Consider the following 26,426-nt stretch of genomic DNA (forward strand, 5'->3'; position numbering starts at 1 on the left):
CTCAAGTCTAAGGGACACTTATACCTATATCCCATCAGAGACATTCTCGACAGCAGAATGCTCTGGAGTTGGTCACGTTCATGATGATGTACCCTTACATCTCACCTGTATGCCATACCAGTGTCTCCACACTCTTGGTTAAGAGGACAACCAACCCATATGGCCTACAGCGACCTATGCTCGATAGAAGCTGTCGTCCTTATTAACAGCCTATCATTTGGTCGTGAACAGTTTTAAGGACTAATCGATAATCCTCTCTTTATCGAACTAAATAGTCCTAAGGACTTCATCATAACAACGGAGTTCATTAGAAGATGAAAGCTTATGATGAAAATGCCAAATATATTTTATTTATTACAAATCAATTACAATACTTGGTTGCTCAACCGTCAACAGCTTGACGATTGGCTTTTTGGGAACATTTCCCAACACATCCTATGTTACACCAATTATGAAGAGTCCAATTGTTATGGACTCTTGGTGCTAAAAATGGTTCTACCTACAAGTGTTGGCATGGGTAGAAGAAAAAAATTATTTTTTATGGATTAAAATATTGTAGTAGCCAAATCACCCTCATCTTCGCTTACAATCTCAAGTATGAGATATATTTTTTTCTAGAATTTTTGGGAAGAGAAAAAATTGAAAAGAAGGATGTCTCGCTGCATGCCAGAAGCATCGATCTCTCCATGATTTGGAGAGTCCTTCTCCCAATCAAATGCTTTCAGATTGGAACAATTTTGGTGATACATTTCATTTGATAAGATATTTTTATAATTTTTTTGAAATTTTTCAGACTTATCTGGATGCCAAACGGATGCCATAAGTTGGTCCTAATGCCTGCGCGTATGGTGATCAGCACTCGCATGAAGAGGTGTGAGGATAGCATCCTTCCATGAGAATTTTTATCACTATTTTTAATTTTCTAGAATCTAGATTGAATTCAATCACATAGATTTTTGAGGATTTTTTTGATTTGAGAAGGGATGTAAAAACATCCCTTCTTTGGTTGCACGTGCACAGACCAGGGTGCTGATCGACGTATCATGGATAAGAGTCCTTCTACTTGAAGAAACTCTTATCTCTGATAATCAGATCAGATATGCTTTTGGATAAGGCATGTCCTCTCTTTTGGCATCCCTCTGGTGGCTATAAATAGGCTGGGGCACTGGGATCCGATGATCTAAGAGGGTTTTCAATTTCTCTCCTGTTGCTCTCCTTTCTTTCTTACAACCTATCTTAGTTTTAGGACAAGGCTTTGGATTTAAGACAAAGCCTTATCTGATCCTAAAAGGGTTGTAAGGTCCTAAAGAAGGAGAATCAAAAGTTCAGAGAAGGTTCTAAGAGGATGAGGTCAGGTTCTTGAAGAAACTTGATCGGTACGAGGCTAGTCGAGTTCTAGGGCTAGAACTCTTGAAGCAAGGTGAAGAAGGAGCACTGTCTTTGGTTCAATTTTGTGTGGATCACCATTGAGGGCAGACACTTGGATGTCTTATGAAAATTAGATTAGCACTATAGTATTCTTCTTATCCTAATTTATATTTATTATGCTTTGATTATTATAGTCAAGAGTTTCTGGCATTAGGGCTTCCGGTGCATTGGATGTTTTGAATGAAAATTTTAAATACCTAACCCTTCCGCTATGCCATGAAACCAACAGTGGTATCAGAGCCTATCTTGATTTATGTAATCAAAGATTAAATTATTATCTTGATTGTGATCAAGCATGAGTTTTTGGTTTGGTTCAAGTCGGGTCAAGGGTTGAACCCGATTGAACATCCAAACCTATCATGTCTTAGAGATATTTTTAAATATAAAATGCATGATGTATGTGTAAAATTTTTTTAGTAGCTTAGTACTTAATTGGAGTTCATCACCAGGTCGTCTGGTCATAAGAGCAAGTAGGGTTCAGAGACCCTCTCTTCCTATTCAATAGGGTACTCTTATGGCGTGTAGGGGAGCTACTGTGATGTTCCAAGAAGAAGATCATGAAAAGAGTGTTTTATATTCATGCATTTATTAGAACTTCATACATATATGATATGCTTGAGATGTTTAGTTATAATGATATTGTATGATTCTACTTTCATATCTTAGAGATATGATAAGATGCCATAATTAGTTGTTATGATTATTAAGATACAACTATTATAATGCATTCTTGTGATAGATTGAATTAGGATGTGTTTGAGACCATTAAAGTCCTCATAAAAATTATATTAAGTCATAGTATTGTGAACCAGAAGCTGATCTATTTTTTTGAATCGATTAATTAATTGGTGTCTAAGGAGTATTTCAAGTGCGGTGGTTATTTAAGTGGTTCTATTGCTGGTCTGGCCAATTTTATTGGTGTCTAAGAAAAGCAATGGGGAGATCCCCATCAATCTTAATACTTTTCTAGCCAATTAGATTATTCGAATCTTGAATGAAGGTAGCTTAGTATTTTAAACACTACTAAGGGCCTTCCTTCATGCTAGGTTAATGTTATATCATGAACTATGGCTAGTTTGTTGTGTTACCATAAGGCTTGTCATAAAGATTGATATAACATAATCTTGGTGCATAAAAGAAGCTTACAGTAATTTTGGATATACTGCTTTGTTGTGCTAACACAAGGGCAATTATATTCGATTTTGACTGTATTGAAATGAAGGGTCTTACTTAACTAAAATATTATAGCTTGTTGTATTACACAAGGCTAATAATATTTTAGAGGACAAGATAAAATATTGAGAATTGCATGAGATGTAACTGGAAAGAGTTTCCTACCTATGAACTCATAAGGTTTATTGTGTTAACACAAGATCATTATGAGAAATTAGGATCTCAATCTTAGTAAGATAAATATAAAATATATCTCATTTACCATAGGAGAGGGCTATGGTATCTGATAAAATAGTGAAAGACAACTAGTTTTAAAAATCGTCATCTAGTTATGCATGTCAAACATGAGTGGTCTGCTTATACTATTATTTTATGTAGATTTAAGTCTACATTATGGCTTCTTTATTTTCACCCCATGATATCATAAATAAAACTATGTTGATCGATACAACTATGTGGATTGGTTGAGGAACTTGCAAATTAGGTTTATATCGAAAAAGAACTTCGATGTTCTGGATATTTCTGACCTTAGATTGGTCAGTAATAATGAGAAGGTAATGATGTCCGTATGGATATTATTTATGAAAAATTTAGATATTGGAAGTATAATTGCTAGAATTATCTTGCAAGATTGAAGTAGGGTACAAGTGTAACACCAAAAGATATGTATATGATATAGATCTATTTTTTATTGAGTAATTCAGACTCTGATATTTGGATATTGGATACCATCTGTGGATCGCATATTTGTAATGCGACTATAGAATATCAAAGGTCTGAAAAGAGGTGACCTCGAGCTTTATAGCATAAGTGGAGAGTCTATTAGTGCAAAGACTGTGGAAACCTATATGCTTGATTTACCTTCAGACAAAATTTTAGAATTAAAAGACTGTTATTACATGCCAAAGGTCATTAGAAATATTATTTCTATACCTTTGTTGTTAAAACAAGATTATGAAATAAGGCTAATGAAAAATGGATGCTCTATTTTTTTTTAATAAATTTTATGGCAGTGGTTATATTGATAATAATCTTTTAATTCTTGTACTCAATGAAAATATTTTTCATAGTAAAAGAAATATGAAAAGAAAGAGAGAAAATGTGAATGTCACATATCTCTGGCATTGTTGCCTTGGTCATATTAGTGAGTCAAGGATAAATAAATTATACAAAAAAATTTTTTTGATCCAAATAATTATGAATCATTAGGGACTTATAAATCTTGTCTCATGAGTAAGATGATCAAGACTCCATTTTCTTAATATGGAGAGAGGATAAGTGAGTTGTTAGCTCTAGTATATATAGATGTATATGGATTGATAACAACTCAGGTCAGAAGAAGATACTCCTATTTTATTACCTTTACAGATGATTTATTAAGGTTTAGATATGTGTATCTTATGAAACATAAATTTGAAGCTTTTGATAAGTTCAAGGAGTATCAAGATATGGTCGAGAAACAAACTGAAAAAAATATCAAAGTTTTTTGATCTGATCGAAGTGAAGAGTACTTATCCAGTGAATTTCTTGATCATCTTAAAAGTAAAGGTATTCTCTCTGAATGGACCCCTCCTTATACACCTCAGTTAAATGGTGCAGTAGAAAGGAGGAATCACACTTTAATGGATATGGTGCGGTCTATGATATACTTCATCGATCTCTCAATATCTTTTTAGGGATAATGCCTTAGAGACTGACACATATATATTAAACAGAATGCCTTCAAAGTCTGTCGCAAGCACTCCATATGAGATATGAAATGGAAGGAAGTCTAATCTTAAACATCTTAAGACTTTGGACTATCCTACTTATGTCAAAAATATTTTTGGACATATGCTTAATGCTAGATCAGACAAGTGTAGGTTTGTTGAGTATCTTAATGAAATTAATAGATATTATTTCAACTGCCCTACGAACAAAAGATATTTGTTAGTAGGCACGCCACTTTTTTGAAACATGAATTTATCCAAGAAGGAGGCAGTGGGAGGAATATTGAATTTATGAAAGTTCATGATCTACAAACTGATCCAGAAATATCAGTGGTTGGACCATAAGAAGATCCTTAATCAAAAGTATCCAAGGATGAGGTATATCCACTATACACACCTTCTCTCCGAAGGTCAAATAGAGTGCGTCAAGCATCTCTGAGATATAATTTTATCATTGAGAATAACAATTCTATCAACATCATTCAAGATGTTGATTCACTGACCTATTTGAAAGCTATCATGAGTAGGGACTCAGACAGATAGCTAGAAGCTATGAAATCTGAGATGGACTTAATGAATACCAACCAAGTGTAGACCTTGGTTGATGCACTTCAGGATGTGATCCCAATATATGGTACAAGTGGGTCTTCAAAAGGAAGATCAGAGTAGATGGCCAAGTAGAAATCTACAAAGCTAGGTTAGTGGCGAAGGGTTTCAGTCAAAGGCAAGGAATTGACTATGATGAAACCTTCTCACCAGTGGCTATGCTCTAGTCCGTCCAGATTTTGCTTGTAATCGCGACATACTACGATTATAAAATCTGACAGATGGATGTCAAGATCATTTTTCTTAATAGTAATCTAGAGGAAGAGGTCTATATGACTCAGCCAGAGGGATTTATCTCAAGTGGGAGAACAAATCAAGTATGCAAGCTAATGAGATCCATCTATGGATCGAAGCAAATTTTAAGGAGCTGGAACATCCGATTTAATATGACAGTCAAAGAGTTTGGCTTTATCAAAAATATGGATGAACCATGTGTATACAAGAAGACAAGTGAAAGTGTTATTATCTTCTTGGTTCTGTATATTGGTGATATACTGCTCATTGGGAATAATATCCCAATGATACAATCGGTCAAAACTTAGCTATCGAATAAGTTTTTCATGAAAGACTTGGATGAAGCATCCTATATACTGGATATAAAGATCTATAGAGATAAATCTAAAAGGATGTTAAGCTTATCCCAATCACGGTACATAGATCTCATATTAAAGAGATTTAATATAGAGGCAAGTAAGAGATTACCTACTTGCAAGTCATGGTATATGTCTCTCTAAGAGAATGTGTCCTAAGACACCAGAAGAGAGGAAAAGGATGAATGAAATCTCTTATGCTTCAGCTGTCGGATCAATTATGTATGCCATGCTATGTACCAAGCCTGATGTAGCTTATGCTTTGGGCATAGCTAGTAGATTTCAAGCTGATCCAAGGAAGGATCATTGGAAAGCAGATAATAGCAAGTCAATATCAGGATATGTGTTTATCCTAAATGATGGGGTAGTGAGTTGGAAGAGTTTCAAGCAGTAGATAGTAGTTGACTCAACTACTGAGCCAGAGTATGTTGTTGCTAGTGAAGTCATTAAGGAAGCTGTCTGGATGAAAAAACTCATCATGGATTTAAGAGTCGTTCCTAAGATTGAAGGATCGGTGTCACTTTAGAGTAATAACATTGGGGCCGTTATTCAAGATAAGAAACCTAGGTCTCATTATAAATTTAAACATATTTTCAGACGTTTTCATCTCATTAGAGACAAGATGTTATCCTTAAATGAGTAGACAGAAAGAACAATATAGCAGACCCATTCACTAAGGCCATACCACAACAGCTATATGATTATCATCATGATTGTATGAGATACAAAGGTGATTGGCTTTAGTGCAAGTGGAAGATTAAAAGAAAAGTGCCCTATAAGCCAATCACAAGTGTGTTGCGATGGAATTTTTTTTACAATTTTTCAACCCATGAAATGATATTTATTATTATTTGAGGCATTGATTCATCATATTAGCTATATCTTATTATGTCTAAGATTATGATGAACCCAAAGATTAGGATAATAATTTTAGGAGACATGAATTGATCATGCTAGTGAGATCTAAAATTCTAAAATTTTAATATTAAATATTTTTGATCGTAGGAGTATTGAGTTGGAGATCAATATTCCGAATAGACTGGTACATCCTATGTATGCTCAATGGAGAGGGTGACAGATTTTACTAGCCACTTATGTGAGATACTAATACAAAGATGTGGGTGCTCATTTGAGAAATGAGTCTACTAAATTGACTCAATGAAAGAGAACATCTTATGGAAGCCTTATTTGCATGTCAAAGATGGTTCTCTAAGTGAGAGTTGTGCAAGTGATCCTTAGACCTGAGATTACCATGAAATCTTGTGCACATAAATTCATATTTTGGTTCATACCCAGGCATGGCATTAACATATGTACGGGGTATTTTGGATATGGTGGAGTGTGTATGGAGGTTGTGAGTAGGTCAACATGGAATCAATCACTCCTAATAAGAGGAGATCGCATCTTGTGTATTCTCAATCCTAGATGACTCGAGAAAAGTCTTTTGGCCAAAAGCAGGAAGGAGATTAGATAGAGTTTCTAAGCTTCTTCATTAGAGTCATCATTGGTTAATTGAGAATCGATATGAATATGTGTTTGAGTTTGACATGATTCCATACTCATAAACATATTCAGGGTGCAAAGATGATCGAATGATTGAATTGCACGGTAATTTACCACTGAAGGTAGATTTGGTATTTTCATCAAATTCTATATTTTTTGAGTAGTCATGATATGTTGCTAGATGTCAATCTTGACTTGTAGGTTTCTGACTGAATTAAAGCATTTAATTCGATTGCCAATTAGAAATGATTCTAATTATTGAGCTCGGTTTAGCTCGATTGGACCTAAATCAATTAGATTGAAATCTAATCAAATTTGATCAACTTATACCCAAACCTACTGCCAGCTAGATGTGGAACCCAATGGGTCATACACATATAGAAATTAGCCAAGGACCCTTTTGAAAAAGGTTGATTGAAATTTTGGATTCAATCGGGGTTCTGATAAGCATGCTAGCACGTGTGGAAACCTTTGCTCCTTTAGAGATCAATTTGGTCCCATCCCTTGCTAATTAGCTAGCCCAATTTAGTAAATATTTGGGTCAGGTTGTGATACCTAAAAGCAGTCCAAATTAGGGCACCACATCCTATGTTAACACCAAATATGAAGAGTCCAAGTTGTGGTGGACTCTTGGTGTAAAACAGGTTCTGCCTACAAGTGTTGGCATGGGTAGAAGAAATAATTTATTTTTTAGTAGGATTTAATTATGTGTAGTAGCTCATATCAACCTCCATCCTCTGGTGCACATCTCAAAGTATGAGATATATTTTTTCTGAAATTTATGGGATAAATAAAAAATTAAAAAATTAAGGATGTCTCGCATGCACGTGCAGAAGCATCACATCTCTCCATAATTTGGAGTGTCTTTATTTCAATCAAATGCTTTTACATTGGAATGATTTTTGGTGAAACATTCTATACTCGATATCATATTTTTGATAATTTTTTTGAAATTTTTTCCAGACTTATCTGGATGCCAAACGGATGCCATAAGTCGGTCCTGATGCCTGCACATGCTGTGATCAGTACTCATGTGAAGTGGTGCGAGAATATCATCTTTCCTTGAGAATTTTATCACAATTTTTGATTTTATGGAATTTAGATTGAATCCCCAATCCACAAAGATTTTTAATGATTTTTTTGATTTGAGAAGAAATATGAAAACATCCCTTCTTTGGTTGCATACGCACAGACTAGGGTGTTGATCGACGTATTATGGACTAGAGTCCTTCTGCTTGAAGGAACTCTTATCTCTGATAATCAGATCAGATATGCCTTTTGGATAAGGTATGTCCCTCTCTTTTGGTATTCCTCTGATGGCTATAAATAGGCTAGGGCACTGGGTATCTGATGAATCTAAGAGGGGTTTCTAATTTTTCTCCTATTGCTCTCCTTTCTTTCTTACAACCTATCTTAGTTTTAGGACAAGGCTTTGAGATTTAAGACAAAGCCTTATCTGGTCCTAACAAGGGTTGTAAGAATTTTAAAAAAGGAGAATCAAAAGTTCAGAGGAGGTTCTAAGAGAGTGAGATCAGGTTCTTGAAGAAACTTGACTGGTACGAGGCTAGTCGAGTTCTAGGGGCTAGAACTCTTGAAGCAAGGTGAAGAAGGAGCGCTGTCTTTGGTTCAATTTTCGTATGGATCACCATTGGAGGGTGGACACTTGGATACCTTATGAAAATTAGATTAGCACTATAGGTATTCTTTTTATCCTAATTTATATTTATTATGCTTTGATTATTATAGTCAAGAGTTTCTGGGCATTAAGGCTTCTGATGCATTGGTTGTTTTGAATGAAAATTTTAAACACCTAATCCTTCCGCTGTGCCACCGGAACCCAACATCTTAATCCAGAGCCGTATGCAGCTTGCGAATCCTACCTTTGAGGAAAGATGGCCAAGTTATCCTTTATAAGACATGGGGAAAGGGCCATAAAGTTACTTGCCCTGGTACACACTGATGTGTGTGGGCCATTTGATATGCAGATCTGGGGTGGTTATACCTACTTTATTATCTTTACCAATGATTTATCTAGGTATGGATATATGTATCTCATGAAACACAAGTTGAGACCTTTGAAAAGTTCAAAGAATTCAGGTATGAAGTAGAAAAGCAAACAGGCAAATCCGTTAAGATTCTTTGATCTGATCGAGGAGGTGAATACCTTAGTTAAAAATTTTTGAGATATCTTAAGGACAATGGCATAGTCTCTCAATGGATCCCTCTTAGAATGCTTTAGCTCAACTGGGTATTCGAAAGGAAGAATAGGACCTTATTGGATATGGTCCAGTTTATGATGAGCTTCACTGATCTTTCCTTATTTCTTTGAGGACATACCTTGTTAATTACCATTCACTTGTTGAATAGGGTTTCATCAAGGTCCATTCCTACCACACTGTATGAGATATGATTTGGTAAGAAGTCAAGTCTAGGTTATCTTAAGACTTGGAGATGTCCGGCCTATGTCAAGAGACAGATGGCGGATAAGCTAGAGGATAGATCTATTATAGCTCACTTTATAGGGTATCCAAAGGAATCCATGGGATACTACTACTTTTCACAAGATCATAATATGATTGTGAGTTGAAACATCATATTCTTAGAAAAATAATTTATCCAAGATGGCAATAGTGGAAGGTTAGTGGAGCTCGAAGAGAAAGTCTCTGAAGAGCTCAGAGCTATAGATCCTCAGGAACCCATAGTCCATGAGCCAGTAGTTGATCTTCCTCTACCACCTCATAGATCTAGCAGGGTCTTTCGACCTCCAAAAAGGTATATGGGTTTGCTTATAGAGGAAGTAAAGAAAATGTTCCTTATGGGAGATAGTAGTCATAGTGATGATCCTAATACCTTTGACGAAGCGATGTTTGACATCGATTCTGAGAAATTATTAGATGCTATGAAGTCAGAAATTGACTCGATGTACTCGAACCAAGTCTGGACTTTAGTAGATCCACCTGAGGGTATCATACCCATTGGGTATAAATGGATCTACAAAAAGAAGATAGATGCCGATGGTAAAGTAGAGACTTATAAGCTAGGCTTATGGCAAAAGATTATAGTCAGTGCGAGGGTATTGACTATCAAAAAATTTTTCACCTATAGCCATGCTGAAATCCATCTGCACTTTGCTTACCGTTGTAGCTTACTATGATTATGAAATCTAGTAGATAGATATGAAAATTACTTTCCTAAATGGATATCTTGAGGAAGATATCTATATGGAGCAGCCTATGGATTTCACATTCGGTGATAGTGATCACAGAGTCTGCAAGCTATAAAGATCCATATATGGATTAAAGCAAGCTTCTCGGAGTTGGAACCATCATTTGGATGAGGCAATCAAATCATTAGATTTCATAAAAAATAAAGAAAAATCTTGTGTGTACAAGAGGATTAGTGGGAGTGCGATCACCTTTCTCGTATTGTACGTGGATGATATTCTTCTTATTAGGAATGACATTCCCATGCTGACCATGGTCAAAAGATGGTTGTCTAAGAAATTTTCTATGAAAGACCTAGAAAAAATATCCTATATTTTTGGAATAAAAATCTGTAAGGATAGACCTAAATGGATGCTTGGTCTGTCACAAAAGCTGTACATAGAGAAGGTACTGAAGAGATTTAGCATGAAAAACTCCAAGAGAGATTTCTTACCTCTTAGGCATAGTATTAGTCTCTTCAAGATGATGTTTCGATGATATCTGAGGAGGTACAGTGCATGAGTAGGATTCTTTATGCTTCGGTGATAGGAAGCCTCATGCACACCATGCTATGTACTCAACCTGATATTGTCCTTGTCATGAGTGTCACGAGCAGGTATCAGTCGAATTCAGATGAAGAGCACTGGATAGCTATGAAGAACATCTTTAAGTACTCATGAAGGACTAAAGAACTGCTCTTGATCTTTGGAGGTGATTCTGAGTTGTGAGTTGAGGGCTATACTGACTCAAACTTCATGTCTGATCCTGATAATAGAAAGTCTACATCAGGGTATGTGTTCATTTGCTATAATGGTGCAGTTAGCTGGAAGAGTTCCAAGCAACCTATCATAGAGGATTCGACAACAGAGGCTGAGTATGTCGCTGCTTTGGATGCTGCAAAGGAAGGCTTCTGGCTCAAAAAGTTTATTGCAAAACTTAGGGTTATGACATCGAATGCCATACCATTGTACTGCGATAATAATGGAGCCATAGTACTTGCTAAAGAGCCAAGGTCTTATTAAAAATCTAAGTATATTGAGTAGTATTTTCATATCATACGTGACTACCTCGAAAAGAAACATATCGAGGTGTGAAGAGTAAACTCCACGGACAATGTAGTAGACTTGCTGACTAAGTAGTTGAGCTAATTGAAAATGAAAGTCCATCTTAAGAAGATAGGTCTTAGATTTATGTCCAATTGGCTTTAGGCCAAGTAGGAGATTATCAAATATATGTTCTAGAAGCCAATATGGCTGACACATTGTAATAATTCTAGGATACAATTTTATACTTAATATATTGATATGATCAATAAAAGAATAATTTCTTTATCATTAAGTGTGATGTATCTTTGAATCATCCATGAAATTAGTTTCGATGCATATTCTCAAAGTATTGAGAATTAGAGACATGAATTTAATTCTTAAATACTTTCGATCATAGAATCATCATGAGGACGGTGATAGATCCGGATAGACTAGCATACAAATTGCTTTCTTCGAGATAGATGAGTCTCTAGTCTACTGTGTAAAGATATAGGATAACAAGTATGGATAGTTGTTAAAGAACAATTAGTACTGAGCATGACCATATGAGAGATCACTTGGATTTTTATTCAGTCATCGATGATTGTCTTGATGCTGTAGTTGTGTGACTGGTCCTTTGACTTGAGATGGTACTACTGCTCGTAGTGAGACTGCTGAAGTTTGACTAACACATAAACATGGGTCTCAATGAGCCATTATAGTAGATGTTGGTGATAGTTGATCCACTGTAAGAGTGGGGTGTGCATCAAGATAGGATCTATCGATCTTGATAGAGAGGAGTAGTCCTATAAGATTCGAAAGGCTAAGTCCAAGAATCTATGACCATAGTAGTGTGATTAATGGAAAAGAATTTTCATAAAAGTCACAACTAGACTTGAGCTAATTGAATCTATCATATGACTGATGTTGAGATTTGACGATTTATCCATGACCTGCCATCTAGTTCAGACTCACAATAGAGGGACTAAATCATACATTAACTATACCTAGAGGTTATTTTAGTTCTACTAGGTTGCCACTACATACTGCTAGATATCATTGGTGAATTGTGAGAGCTCACTAGGATCATTCTGGATCGACAATCCTTACTGAGTTAGAGTGGAATTGTTTCGATTCATTGAAAAGAATTTCAATGATATAATGATAGAGATCATTATATATCTCACTACCAGATAGAATTAAACCTATGGAGTCACACAACAAAGGAATTAGGTCTAAAATAAGTAATTGAGCTTATGAAGTATCAATTGGGTTTAGAAAAATTCATTGGGTTCTTGATAACATTGCTAGCACATGATTGGACCTAATTTTCTTTCCGTTGAGACTACTTATTTGATAAGATAATTTTAAATTAATTACCTACTAATAACCTATATGAATTAGATTCATCAGACTCCAATTATTGGGTGTCTAAGATTATGGATCATATTAATTAAGGGTGCAAGTCCCTAATTAATTTTCTTGATAGTTATTTTTGGGGCCACTTTGATTTGATCAAGTTGGGCGTATCTATTGAGTAGAGGACTTTTAGTTCTTTTATGGGGCATTTCTTGGGTGTATTTTGGGATGTCTAATTATGGGTGTAAGGGCTCCAATTGTTGGTGCCTAATGGGCTTCCTAATGTAAGTTGGATAACTTAAGTTAATAGGAATCCTAATGCAAGTAGGACTTATATTATGAGATTGAATAGAATTCAATCCTCATGCCTATTTAAAAGGATCTTTTCTAAGATCCCTAGTGAATCCAAACCAGCAGCCCCTCATGCCCAAAGGCTCTCCCTACACCCTCTCTTCCTCTCCCTTTCTCTTCTCTTGGGCGTTCTACATGCCCATCTTTGGGATGCGATTCCTAAAGAGTTCCACGCCCAAGGCATTGAGCATCCCATAATTTGCTGGTTGCTAGTGTTTTGTAGTAGTACAAAGCAAGAAAAAACTCTAAAAAAGAAGAGAAGAAGAAGATCAAGGAGAAAGATGAAGTGTTGATCGCGATCCAGGCTTCGTTCAGATTCAGCAGGCTGAATTTTGGAGAATCAAAATTCAGATAAAAAAGAGCTGTTCCAGGTTGATCCTGAGTAGATACTCATAGAGGCCGAATACTTGTGTGGCTAAAAGAGAATCTCTTCTCTTTCAGATCCAGATTCAAAGAAAAAGATTACAAAATAGATATGTAATTTGATCACAATCTAAATTTAGCATATATCAATTTCAGCATATGAGATAGATGTTAGATGTGTGCCCTAGACATCAGATTGGCTGACATATTTCTGTACAAATGTAAGGATAAATTTATAATTTTGACTATAAATGAATAAAAGGGTTATTCTACTATCACATTATGTACATTATGTCTGTGATACATCCTTTGAGTTAGTAGGAATGTTAATTCATATTTTCAAGAGTTAAAAATTTAAGGCATGAATTTACATAACTAACTCATAAACAGCTCCTGACCATAGGATCATCACGAGGATGGTGATCGATCCAGAAGGTTGGTGTACGATTTCTTCCTTAGGATAGATGTGTCTTGAGTCTACAGTATGGAGACATCGAGCCAGAGTATAGGTATTCATTGAGAACGAGAGTACTGAGCGTGACCACCTCGAGCAATCATAAGGAAGTCTACCTTCTCATCGATGACTAGCTCGATGCTGCAGCTGTGTCTAGTTCTTTGATCGAAGGTGCATTGACAGTTCACCTTGAGTGTGTTATAGTTTGACTACACCATAACTCAGTCTCCTAGCCATTCAGAACCCTGAGATGTATGTTGGCTGTAGCATATTCATTGTAGGAACCAGATTGCACCAAGATGGGATCTATCAACCTTGGTAGATGAGAGGAGTAGTCCTATGATGATCGAAAGATCGAGTCCTTAAGCCCATGGCCATGGTAGAGTAAAATAATGGAAAAGAGTTTTCCATTGGGGTTTCACATCGGACTCGGATCGATCGATTGATTCATATGACTGATGTTGGGTTTGACGAGTTCACTTTAATCCTAATTCAGTCGGGACTCATGATAAAAGAACTCAATAACATAGGTAGCTGCACTAAGAGGTTCCTCTTCATTTTTGATGGGTTGCCACCATACACTGTTAGGTGTCACTGGTGGATTTTGGAAGCAATTAGAATGATCTTGATGATCGATCATTCTAATTGTCTGAATCAGAAGAGTTCTGGTCCATTGAAAGGAGTTTCGATGACGTCGATGATGACATCACGACATGTCTCATTACCATACAAAAATGAATCTAACTGGGTCACACAAATAAGAGTTAGGGTCTGGATGTCATCAATTGAGCTAGCCCAGTTTGATTGATTTGGATTAGATCCAATTAGGTTCAAGGAAATCATGCTAGCACACGATTGAGCCTAACTTTCTCCTCGTGTAATCTTTTCTATCTCGACTGAGCCAAATGTGATTTAACTCACCCAAAAAATCTTAAGAAGGTTTCTCTCAGTCTGACTAGAGTCAGTCCAGCTCAAAAAAGTCTGGTCTTAATTCATGAGATGAATTTAAGACAACACCTGTCAATTCCTGTCACCTGCCATTTCTATTTTAGGATATTGGTCAAACGTTGACCCATGGACCTTGGACTGAAGGCCACTTGGCAAGAGGTCATTGGAGAGTTTTAGTGAAGTGTCCACCTACTAAATTAGCCCTCAATGTGGGCACCATAATCAGATATGGCGTGCGCTCCAAGTGGATAAGGATAGAGTCCCATGAGATGAGGACTCTAATCCCTTGATCAACTTGGACTGTGGGGCGCCAATCTCACTGTACTTATCCAGTGTTGGTGCCAACAGTAGGAGGGATTGTGGGGATTCTTATTTGATATTATCAGATGATATCACTCCACCAATCAAAATTTTTTTAGAATTAATTAGAATTTTCTGATTGGTCGAATGATGTGGCACTGCATGGCGCAGCAGGGTCTATTTAAATCTTGTTTGCGCCTAGGGTTTAGACTCTCTGCTCAATATCCAGAAAAAGCCTTAATTCTCTCTACTTCTCTATACCCCCTCTACTCCTCTCCCTCTCCTCTTCACATCCATGAGATTGGGCATCCATCTGGTGCTTGTCCAAGGCGTGGTGGCTTCCTGATTAGAAGGCTGCAGAGATTTGTCGAGAAGTTGCTGCTCCAGCTTCAGAAGATCTTTTGAAGATCTTTCAGATCAGATCTAGATCTAATTTTTGGAGCAAAAATTTGTGAGGAGAAGATAATCTAGATCCTGCTCGAATGGATACCGATGGAGCCAGGTGACTAGGTGGCTATTTTAGAACCTCGGGCGTTGCTGTGATCATCTACGGAGTAATCTAGTTACCCTAGAGGTATTCCTCTAATCCTCAAGTTTTAGATTTAATTTTAGATTTAATATCAAATAATAAAAATTAAATCTAATAGATCTTAGATCTAAAATATCATAGAATAATTTTTTTTGAAATATTCTGCCCCAGATCTCATTAGATCTGGAAGATCCTACAAGAAAAAAACTGATTTTTTCTTCAACTGGTATCAGAGCCAGATTGATGGCTCTATTTCAGATCTAATTTAGATCTAATTTTTATTTTTATTTATCTAATATTATTGAATTTCAGATATCACATCAGATATGATTGGATCTAAAATCAAAAAATTTAAAATTAAATCTAAGTAGATCTAAAATGTATGAGATGCACGACTAGACTAGGAATAGTTTAAACTATGAATAGTCTTGAAGTTTTATATTTTAATATGATTAAAATATAAATTAGATCTAATTTATTCTCTAATTTTTTGATATTATAAATATTATATTTAGATTAAAAAATAGAAAATAAAATTTAATTAATTCATAAGATTGATCTGTTGCATGTCTAGACTAGTTGTAGAATTATTCTAGTTACTATCTAGAATCGATTTTATATTGAATAGTTCAATTTAAATCATATTTTTTAGATGTTATATGTAATGTATTAGATCTGAAAGCATGCTAATTAGATCATATTTTAATACATGAGATATATGCAAAGCATGTATAAGTTAGATCTGAAATTATATATGTGATATGTAACTTAGATCTAACTAGTTTTGTAGTTTAAATTAATATTTCTGATTAAAGTGTTCCTCATAGCCATCTGGTCATAAGAACAAAGTAGGGTTTAAGACCCTTTCCTCTCATTCAATGGGGTGTTCTTATGGCGTGTAGGGGTGCTGCACGTTCATCCTTAATCAGAAATTAAACTTACTTTTCTACAAAATCCTAGATCTTGAAACCTTAGGATTTATTTTAAATATTTTATTTATGAATCCAAGACTTAATTAATGAATTAAGCTTATTAAATTAAATTAGATTAAAATTGAGAATTTTAGATCTAAGTCATTTTCATAAAATTGGGTTCGGGCTTGGGTAGCTCAATTAGGTCTAGCGGTTGATCAAACCGAATCAAAAGTTGGTTAGATGGGATCATGAAAGCTAATAATTGACCAGCCTAATAGGATTAAGTCTAGGTCAAGATCGAATCACATTCATATGTGACTCGATCAAGTTAAGACCTAATTTGGCTCAGTGGTTAGAGTCTGGATTGTAGGCTAACCCAATTGGTTCTGGTTCGATAATTTGGTGTCTAAGGTAAGTTGGACAGATGCAACCGACTGATTTTTAATTGGGAGCTACTCGACTCGAATACATTCTTATCGAGTTAATAGCATATCCCTTCCACCGGTCTCACTTACTTAGCCATATGTGTCAATCCAGTTCTGATTTGAGGTGACTAACAATTCGAGCTAACCCATGTCACTAGGTTAGTCATAATTGTTATGACTATTCAAGTCAAGTTTAATGAGACCTAAATCAAATCTCCCTAAGAAAATATTAAGTCTAAGGTCTTCCACCATTGTGGATGTGCGGGCCCTTCCCGGGGTTGATTGTTCTTGGCTGGTTACAGTGGTTCAGTTGCATCGGGAAGACGCAACCATATCCATTAGGCATTGGATGCTATGGATTAGAAGATGGGTTGTGCTCAATATTCTGGATACGGTGAGGGATTCAATCAGGAATCTAGTTTATGTAAATGGTGGGTCTGACTTAACTAAGGATTGGAGCAATATTCCAAACATGGTGAGCTTCATGAATTAGAGATCAAGTTTTGGGTGCACCATGATTAGAGAATCATTGGACAAGAGTTGTCCACTCATCGGTTGACCCATCATCAATAACTATTAGGTGAGGTGGTGAGCCAATCGGTGAGACCGCACCACCCACTAGAAATCACTAATCACGGAGATTTTCACATCTCTACCTAGGGAGTGTAGGGATCCAAAAAAATAGTGAGAGCCTAATTTGTTTAAAAATAAAATCCCTAAACAAATTGGTTAAGTCTGATTACAAAATCTAACTAGAAACTTTTGACTCTCTACAGGAAACATGTCTGCGTCCAACCCCCTGACCAAAATACTAGACACCCACAGATTGACTGGACCCAATTTCAAAGATTGATTGAGGAACTACAGAATTATTCTAGGTTCTGAGAAACTGACTCATGTCTTGGACCAGGACCCACCTGCCATACCAGCACGTCCGACTGCTGAACAGAGAGCATCTCTAAAAAAGTGGATGGATGAAGATAACAAAGCCAGGTACTACATGTTGGGTGCAATGTCTGATGACTTGCAGTGCCAGCATGAGAATATTATGACTATCCGCCAAATATTGGTTCACCTACAAGAGTTGTTTGGTGAACAAAGTCGCACAGCCAAGTATCAAGTTTGCCAAAGACTTTTTAAGGCTAAAATGCGTGATGGGCAGTCAGTCCAAGATCATTGTTTGACAATGATCAAGGACCTTGAGGAGCTTGAGAAGCTCGATATCATCTTAGACAAGGATTTTCAAATTGATGTGATCCTTCAGTCCTTGTCCGATGCATATGGTCAGTTCATCATGAACTTTCATATGCATAAGATGTAGTGTACCTTGGCTGAGTTAATGAACATGTTGGTTATGGCTGAGCTTTCTTTGAAGAGTTCAAAAGGCTCAGTCCTTACAGTGGAGTGAACTTCTTCCAAGAGAAAGTTTTTTGGAAAGAGAAAAAAGTCTGCGAAGAAGCAGAAGGTGGATGGAAAAAGGAAGAAGATGGAACCGAAGAAGAAGGCTCTTGAAAAGACAAAATGTTTCCACTGCAATTCAGACGGCCATTGAAAATAAAACTGTTGGGTATAAAATACCCCCAGCCGAAGTCCTCAACAGAATCAACGATTCCGCCCACGATGCCGACCTCAAAGGAAAACTCCGCCCGGACTCCTACGGGAGCCGGGTTTCATCCTCAACTCCAACAGCTACAAGCAGACTTCGTCCGGACTCCTACGGGAGCCAAACTCTGCCAACGACTTCAACCGCAAGTAGACTCCGCCCGGACTCCTACGGGAGCCGGGCTCCGTCCTCAACATCGACCGCTGGTAAGCCCCGTCCGGACTCCTACGGGAGCCGGACTTCGTCTTTGACTTTGATTGCAGGAAGACTCTGTCCGGGCTCCTACGGGAGCCGGGCTCCGTCATCGACATCGACTACAGGACAACTCCGCCGGACTCCTACGGGAGCCGAACCTCTCCTTTGACTTTGATTGCAGAAAGACTCCGCCCGAACTCCTACGGGAGTCGGGCTTTGTCCTCGACTCCAACGGCTGCAGACAGACTTCGTCCGGACTCCTACGGGAGCCGGACTCCGCCAACAACTCCGACCTCAAGTTGACTCCACCCGGACTCCTATGGGAGCCGGGCTCCGTCCTCAACATCAACCGCTGGTAAGCTCCGTCCAGACTCCTACGGGAGCCGACTTCGCCTTTAACTTTGATTGTAGGAAGACTCCGCCCGGACTCCTACGGGAGTCGGGCTTCGTCCTCGACTCCAACGACTGCAGACAGACTTCGTCCGGACTCTTACGGGAGCCGGACTCCGCCGACAACTCCGACCTCAAGTTGACTCCGCCCGGACTCCTACGGGAGTCGGGCTCCGTCCTCAACATCAACCACTGGTAAGCCCCGTCCGGACTCCTACGGGAGCCGGACTTCGCCTTTAACTTTGATTGCAGGAAGACTCCGCCCGGACTCCTACGGGAGCCGGGCTTCGTCCTCGACTCCAACGGCTGCAAGACAGAATGTGTCCGGACTCCTATGGGAGCCGGACTCCGCCGACAACTCCGACTTCAAGTTGACTCCGCCCGGACTTCTACGGGAGCCGGGCTCCGTCCTCAACATCAACTACTGGTAAGCCCCGTCCGGACTCCTACGGGAGCCGGACTTCGCCTTTAACTTTGATTGCAGGGAGACTCCACCCGGACTCCTACGGGAGCCGGGTTTTGTCCTCAACTCCAACAGCTACAAGCAGACTTCGTCCGGACTCCTACGGGAGCCGGACTCCGTCAACAACTTCAACCGCAGGTGGACTCTGCCCGGACTCCTATAGGAGCCGGGCTCCACCCTCGACGTCAGCTGCCGGTAAGCCTTGTCCGGACTCCTACGGGAGTCGGACTTTGCATCTGATTTTGATTGCAGGGGATTCCACCCGGACTCCCACGGGAGCCGGGCTCCACCCACTACCCCGACCGCAAGGAGGACTCTGCCTGGACCCCTACGTGGGGTCAGACTCCGGCCACAGTCGAACTTCAGCTGACAAATCTGCACTCCCAGGCCACAATCACGGCCACGATTCTGCTACACTTCCTGCGGTGGATTCCGCGCAGCTCCACCACTCCCTGACAGGCTGCAGTAACGATCGCAGCACTGCTCCACTCCCTACGACGGATCCCACGCGGCTCCATTACTACCTGACAGGCCACGATAAACGGCCGCGATCCTGCTCCACCTCTTGCAACGGATACCGCACGATTCTCCCACCCGCTGGCAAGTCACGACAACAAACGCCACCCCACTTCACGCGGCAGACTCCACGTGGCACGCCCCAGTGATAGCCACGGGTCCATTCCACTACTCTTCGCAGCAAACTTGCCTGACCCTGGGCAGCTCACTGCCAGATGGTTACAGATATCGCCATCAATCCGTTATCTCCCCGCCTATAAAAAGGGGGACCTAGATACGTTATTCTATAAGCTCATTTCTTATCTCAAAACTCTGCTAAATTCTCCGTTCGAGCGCTCCATTCTTGTTGAGGCAGAGAACTGACTTGAGCGTCGGAGGGTCTTGCCGGAGCAACCCCACCTCCGGTTTAGACTTTCCTTGCAGGTCCCGGCGGCGACCGTGACTTCCCCGACTCCAGCTTCTCCGGCGCAAGCGGATTTTTGCACCAACAGGATTGGCGCTAGAGGAAGGGGGGCGAACCTTCGCAGAACCCTTGTTCTTAAAGGAGCGTTCAATGGAGCCGCCTCCGATCATCTCCTCCGACACCCACTCCTTATTTTCCCCCGCTGGGTCCACACTCGATGCCTCCACGCAAGGCGTCCACGCGACAGTCCACGGCCTCCACGGCCAGATCTCAGGCTCCAGCCTCCCCTCCTATTTCTCAACCTCCTCCAGCGGCGATGGTCGGCACGGAGCAGTTTGACTTGCTGACACAGCAGGTCAGAGGCCTCGTCGAAGCTGTGCAAGCAATGCAGCAGCAGCAGCCGCAGGCGTCAGCGCACCCAAAAAGGGCGTCTCCGAAATGCCAGAACCCGGTGGCGGGGCGGGCCACCTGGGCCAGCCGCCCCATCCTTCTCGGGAAAACAAACTCGAGGGTAGAGAGCCCTCAATCGGACCACGACTCCACCCCTGGAAGATCCCTACCCCGTTCTGCCAGAGGACCCTCGAGACTCGAAGTTGAGAGGATTTCCTGGATTGGAGGCTCCAGGAGATGAACCGACGGATTGAAGAACTCCGCCATGCACCCCCCGCTTATGGTGAGGACATTTGTACTGACCCTCCCTTCTCCCAAATGATCATGCAGGAACCGATCCCGCCAAACTTCAAGCTTCCCCAGTTCGAAAGCTACGACGGGACTTCGGACCCGGTTGATCATCTGGAGGCCTTCCAGACGATGATGCTGCTTCACGGTGCTCCTGACGCCATCTTATGCCGGGCTTTCCCATCTACTTTGAAGGGAGCGGCGAGGAACTGGTATTCAGCTTTGAAATCGGGTACCATCTTCTCCTTCGATCAAATGAGCCACCAATTTGTGACCCATTTTGTCAGCAGTCGGTGCCCCCGGAAGGGTTCGGAGTCTCTCATCAACATCAAGCAGAGGGAAGGGGAGTCCATACGGGCCTACATCAACCGCTTCAACATCGCGGTGCTGGAGGTCCGGAACTTGGACCAATCAGTTGCCATGGCCGCCCTGAAAGGCGACCTTCAGAAGAATGATCTTTTGTTCTCCCTGGAGAAGAAGTGTCACAGGGATTTTGTCGATTTGCTGGCTCGGGCTGAGGGATACGCCCGAGCGGAAGAAGCCTTCAAAATGAAGGATGAAGAGACAGCAAGGGAGCGGCAAGCGGGAGATTCGAGTAAGCCCGCAGTTGAGAAAAGGCCAAAGGAAGTCCGGCCGCATTCTCGATCCCCTCCTGGGCATAAGCGTGCCCATACTCCACCCCAGGCACGCAGGCAGAGAAGCTCGGACCGCGGGGTTCGGCGGGGTTCCCCACCAGGGAGATTTCGCAACTACGCCCCCCTCAACGCCTCGAAGGCCCATGTATTAATGGAGGTCAGGGAGCAGCTCCCTAGGCCAGAGAGGATGCGCACACACCCCAGGAAGCGCAACCCCAACAAGTTCTGCCTCTACCACTGCGACCACGACCACAACACAGAGGAATGCATCCAGCTCCAGGACGAGATCGAGGAGCTCATTCGGTGAGGTCGACTTGACAGATTCATCCGCCGCAGGCCTTAGGGTAGAGGAGACCGGCCAAGAGCCCTTCCACAACCTGAACCGTCGAGAAGGGAGGAGCAACCCGGGGACCGGCCTCCCATCGGGACCATCGACTCCATCACCAGAGGGCCTCAAGGAGGAACGGGCCACCCGCGGCCGTGGAGCTTAGAAAACTTACGGATGTACTACCAGTGACTTCGTTTTAATCGAAAACCGCATATCCACATGTCTTTGGACAATTCAAACAAACTGTATCAAAAACAAAAGGGCAACCTCATAAAGTCGAAGGCCCGGTTCCATCTAGACCGGATGGGGGGAGAGGCCTTACAACGCCCATATGTGCCCCCACAGCCCTGTTAGGGACAGGAGGAGAAACTCGCCCTAACTTGAGCAAAGTCGAAGGCCCGGTTCCATTTAGACCGGATGGGGGGAGAAGCCTTACAACGCCCATATGTGCCCCCACAGCCCTGTTAGGGACAGGAGGAGAACCTCGCCTAACTTGAGCAAAGTCGAAGGCCCGGTTCCATTTAGACCGGATGGAGGGAGAGGCCTTACAACGCCCATATGTGCCCCCACAGCCCTATTAGGGACAGGAGGAGAACCTCGCCCTAACTTGAGCAAAGTCGAAGGCCCGGTTCCATTTAGACCGGATGGGGGGAGAGGCCTTACAACGCCCATATGTGCCCCCACAGCCCTGTTAGGGACAGGAGGAGAACCTCGCCCTAACTTGAGCAAAGTCGAAGGCCCGATTCCATTTAGACCGGATGGGGGGAGAGGCCTTACAACGCCCATATGTGCCCCCATAGCCCTGTTAGGGACAGGAGGAGAACCTCACCCTAACTTGAGCAAAGTCGAAGGCCCGATCCTTTTAGACCGGATGGGGGGAAGGCCCTGCAATGTCCATATGCGCCCCCCAAGAGGAAAACCTTGCCCTAACTTAAGCAACTTTGACCGATGGTAAGCCCAGCCCAGACTTCTATGGGAGCCGGGCTCCATCGCCGACATCAACTACAGAACAACCCCGCCCGGACTCCTACGGGAGCTGGGCTCCGCTGACGACAGCAACTACCGATAAGCCTTGTCCGGACTCCTACGGGAGCCGGACTCTACCTATGACTTTGATTGCAGGAAGACTTCACCCTGACTCCAACGGGAGCCGGGCTCTGTCCACGACACCAAGGAAGGCTTCGCCCGGACTCCTACGAGAGCCGGGCTCCACCCATGACTCCAAGAGGGATTCTCCGTCCGGACTCCCACGGGAGCCAAACTTAGCCTCGACTTCAGCGGTGAAAAAACTCCAAGCAATAAAGAAAGGTAATGGATTGCAACAGTGATGATTGGAAAACAAACAGCGCCCGAGGGCAACTGAAGCTCGGATCCTCGAATTCAAGCCCTAGAAGGGACCCCGGGCCCAAATGGCCCCAAGCGAACCTGCAGCCATTGACTGAAAAATGACAACCGAGTATCTTCGAACGGCGTAAAAGTCGAAAAGGACCTCGGCAGATAACAACCCTACACGGATAAAAGAAGTCGTCGATGACCTTAGGACGACGTAAAAAAAAAAAAAAAAAAAAAAAAAAAAAAAAAAAAAAGAGAAGAAAAGGAGGAAGAAAGAGGAATGGAAAACGAAGAAGCTCGACAAACAACTATTCGATGCAAGATGCAGACAAGGTAGCAAAATCTCCTTTTCATTTAACAAGATATACATTACAAGACCCGTGGGTCAAGAAAAAAAGAAGATATACATCATTGCAAGCCTCACGAACACGGTTCGGGAAGGATATACCGGAGGTCGCTCCCAGCTGCAAACTCCTCTCCCCGTCTCTGTCCTTCTCAGCCGCGTTCTCCAGTACGTGTAACGGACCTATCGGCTCTCGCCTCGCCTCGCTTCGCTCCATCTCCAAAGTCCCAACCCTAGGGGGAAAAGGGTGGGATAGATTCCCGGGGGCGATAAGGGCAACGGCAGCAGTGACAAAGACCTGTTTCAAGAAGAGCCGGAGTCACCTTGGAGGCAGCGGTGGCGCCAGAGATATGCTCCATCTCCGAATGCTCCACGACAGTCGCCACCCAAAATGCTCCGGCAAGGTCGGCATGCGCTACTTCCACCGTCCCCGCAATAGATTTTGCTGCCCCACCGTTGACACCGACCGCTTCTGGTCCCTCGACCCCGACGGCATAAAGGATCCCGCCACAGCTTGTGACGACAGCTTTGCCCTCTTGATCGGTATCACCCCGCCTTGCTACTCCGAAATTCTCGGGCAGAATAACTTTATCGACGGCCCCCGTTATTAAACCCCTGTTATTGAAGGAATTCTTCATTGAGCCCCCTTTAAAACGATGGAGATCCTCACCGGCCGCCGTTCTCCTTCTCGCCTTCCTCCAAGCCCTAGACATCCCTTCAAGAATGGCCTCCGGGGTAGAGGACATGGTGTGGGAACCCTCAGAGAAGAATTGGGGGGCTGAAGAAGGCAAGGACTGGTGCGAGGGAAGTGGCTGAGTAGCTAGGCTCTCAGGCGAAAGAAAGGTACCGTCCTATCGACAGGATGAAGCCACGAAGGGAGATTAGGGGGTTTAAATAGCCGACGGATCCTAGCGCAGTTATGGCGACGGGTGTTCCTGGGCCAATTGGTGCGTGCCGCGTGTCCCGCATGTCCCCCTCACCGCTATCGAGGGTTGATCGTTCGCTAATTTCTGTAGCATGATGCTTGGGATCGCATTCCGATGGGGGTTCCGAAAAGACTCTTCAGGTCACCTTCATCAGAAAACGAGCTCTGACGTACACACATTAAAGGCCAAAATATCTGGGGGTGGCAGTGCGCGGGATTCGAAGAGACGGCTTCGGCTGTGCCCATCTCTCTGTACTTCCTTCGTTCGAAATTCAAACTCAGAAGTAGGGGGACTGGTGTTGGGTATAAAATACCCCCAGCCGAAGTCCTCAACAGAATCAATGATTCCGCCCACGATGTCGACCTCAAAGGAAAACTTCGCCCGAACTCCTACGGGATCCGGATTTCGTCCTCAACTCCAACAGCTACAAGCAGACTTCGTCCGGACTCCTACGGAGCCGAACTCTGCCAACAACTTCAACTGCAAGTAGACTCCGCCCGGACTCCTACGGGAGCCGGGCTCCGTCCTCAACATCGACCGCTGGTAAGCCCCGTCCGGACTCCTACGAGAGCCGGACTTCGCCTTTGACTTTGATTGCAGGAAGACTCTGTCGGGCTCCTACGGGAGCCGGGCTCCGTCATCGACATCGACTACAGGACAACTCCGCCGGACTCCTACGGGAGCCGGGTTTCATCCTCAACTCCAATAGCTACAAGCAGACTTCGTCCGGACTCCTACAGGAGCCGGACTCCTCAACAACTTCAACCGCAGGTGGACTCCGCCCGGACTCCTATGGGAGCCGGGCTCTGCCCTCGACGTCAGCTGCCGGTAAGCCTTGTCCGGACTCCTACGGGAGCCAGACTTTGCATCTGATTTTGATTGCAGGGGATTCCACCCGGACTCCCACGGGAGCCGGGCTCCACCCACTACCCCGACCGCAAGGAGGACTCCACCTGGACCCTACGTGGGGTCAGACTCTGGCCACAGCCGAACTTCAGCCGACAAATCTGCACTCCAGGCCACAATCACGGCCACGATTCTGCTACACTTCCTACGACGGATTCTGCGCAGCTCCACCACTCCCTGACAGGCTGCAGTAACGATCGCAGCACTGCTCCACTCCCTACGACGGATCCCACGCGGCTCCATTACTACCTGACAGGCTACGATAAATAGCCACGATCCTGCTCCACCTCCTGCAACGGATACCGCATGATTCTCCCACCCGCTGGCAAGTCACGACAACAAACGCCGCCCCACTTCACGCGGCAGACTCCACGTGGCACGCCCCAGTGATAGCCACGGGTCCATTCCACTACTCTTCGCAGCAAACTCCGCCTGACCTTAGGCAGCCCACTGCCAGACGGTTACAGATACCACCATCAATCCGTTATCTCCCCCACCTATAAAAAGGGGGACCCAGATACGTTATTCTATAAGCTCATTTTTTATCTCAAAACTCTGCTAAATTCTCCGTTCAAGCGTTCCATTCTTGTTGAGGCAGAGAACTGACTTGAGCGTCGGAGGGTCTTGCCGGAGCAACCCCACCTCCAGTTTAGACTTCCCTTGCAGGTCCCGGCGGCGACCGCGGCTTCCCCGACTCCAGCTTCTCCGACGCAAGCGGATTTTTGCACCAACAAAAATTGTCCTCGGTACCTGGCCACCCTGAAGAACAAGATGGATAGTCCTTCTGGAGGTATGCTCATTATAGAATCTAATCTTACGATTTCCTCT

The sequence above is a fragment of the Elaeis guineensis genome, chromosome 11, assembly GCF_000442705.2.
Source record: "Elaeis guineensis isolate ETL-2024a chromosome 11, EG11, whole genome shotgun sequence".
NCBI classification, from domain to species: Eukaryota; Viridiplantae; Streptophyta; class Magnoliopsida; order Arecales; family Arecaceae; genus Elaeis; species Elaeis guineensis.